This window comes from Mus caroli, chromosome 4, assembly GCF_900094665.2.
Source record: "Mus caroli chromosome 4, CAROLI_EIJ_v1.1, whole genome shotgun sequence".
In the NCBI taxonomy this organism is placed as follows: domain Eukaryota; kingdom Metazoa; phylum Chordata; class Mammalia; order Rodentia; family Muridae; genus Mus; species Mus caroli.
Genome location: NC_034573.1, coordinates 114,456,844 through 114,458,555, shown reverse-complemented (window position 1 = coordinate 114,458,555; position 1,712 = coordinate 114,456,844). Strand labels below are relative to the sequence as shown.

General features: G+C 43.3%; 1 protein-coding gene across 1 annotated transcript in view; it reads left to right on the top strand.

The window, feature by feature from the left end:
• Nucleotides 1-1,712, top strand: part of Utp11 (UTP11 small subunit processome component) — a 15,736-nt gene that overhangs the window by 6,281 nt on the left and 7,743 nt on the right. The gene's annotated exons all lie outside the window — the stretch shown is intronic.

Below are 1,712 nucleotides of genomic sequence, written 5' to 3'. Positions count from 1 at the left end.
AAAAAAAAAAAATTGTTTTAAAGATTTATTTATTTTCTTTCTGTATATGAGTACACTGTCACCCTTCAGTCACACCAGAAGAGGGCATCAGATTGCATTGCAGATGGTTGTGAGCCACCATGTGGTTGCTGGGACTTGAACTCAGGACCTCTGAAAGAGCAGTCAGTGCTCTTAACCACTGAGCCATCTCTCCAGCCCCAGTTTAAAATTTTTTAAAATTACATTTACATGTTGATTTATGTGGGTGTCGTGGGCAGCCAGGCCAGGGAGTGGTTATGGAGGTTAGAGAACAACTTTTGGGGAGTCAGTTCTCTCTTTCTCATGTAGGTGCTAGGGGATCCAATGTCTGCATAGTGGCAGACATTTACCTCTAACCCATCTTCCCATTGCTGGGTTGTCATTGTGCACAGTGGGCTATGTTATCCCTTGAAAGGTTAGGAGATGACAAAGGTGACTGTAAAATCCCATCCAAATCATCATGCCAAGTTCAGTAGAGACACAAATCTGCAGCCTCGGAAGTCAAGGTTGTTCTGAGGAGTGGGTGCAATGGTACAAATCCATCATTGTCTCACTCTCCAGCCTGGGCATAGAGTGAGACAGTCTCAAAAAAAGAAAGAAGCACAAAGCAGGATATGGTGGGCACACCCATCCATCATCATAGCTTCCAGGAAGCTGAGGCAGGAGGTCATGAGTGTGAAGTCATGGGGAGCTGTATAAATACCTGCTTCTAAAACCAAAGCCAAATGTTCTTCAGAGCAGAAAGATGGAGTATATGGACTCTGAAATAGTGTAGCCTGGCCTTGAACTTGCAGAGATCCCCCGCATCTACCTCCAGAGTGGTGGGATCAGAAACGTGCACCACCTTCGTCTGGCAACCTTGAACTTCCGATCAGCCCACCTCCTTCCTTCCTGCAAGGGTTACTTACAGGTGTGTGCCACCATGCCTGTTATGTGGTGCTGTGGATTGAGCCTAGGCAAGTATTCCACCCGCTGAGGTACATGCTCAGCCTTGCTTCTGCGTTCTTGAATATAGTGTCTAGATGCCATCCCCTTTCTGGAATACACTTTACTCTTTTGTAATGTCATAAAGAAGGAATAGGAATACGCGCTTTGAAACAGAGTAGGTATATAGCTGTGAGCTGTTCAGTTGATGTAGGGAGAGCTGGGACATAGCTCAGTGGGTGGATTACTTGCCTTTATTGTTAGAAGTTCTGGGTTGGTCCTCAGCACCCAATAAAAGCCAGGTATGGTGGCATATACCTTTAATTTCAGCACTCTGCAAGTGGATAGTTCAAGTATGTAAAAAGATCATGAATTGACCCTGTTTCCAAAGCCTTCCCCCACAACAAAAAGATGTAAATGCATCTGATATAGACTGACACATAATTTACACAGGGCTTCATGTAGCTGAGGCTGGCCTTGAACTCCTGATCCTCTTCTATTTCTCAAGTTCTGGGATTATAAGCATTACCAATTTAACCCGACATTAAGTATTCCGAGTAATGGTAGCTTATACAAGGCTATCTCAAGATGTACTCATTGAACCCTGCATGCTATAGAAGTCTATGTCAGAGATGATACTTTCCTGTTACACTTAGTTTTGTCTCTACTGTTCTCTGTTTTTTTTTTTTTTTTTTTTTTTTAAAGATTTATTTATTATATGTAAGTACACTGTAGCTGTCTTCAGACACTCCAGAAGAGGGCGCCAGATC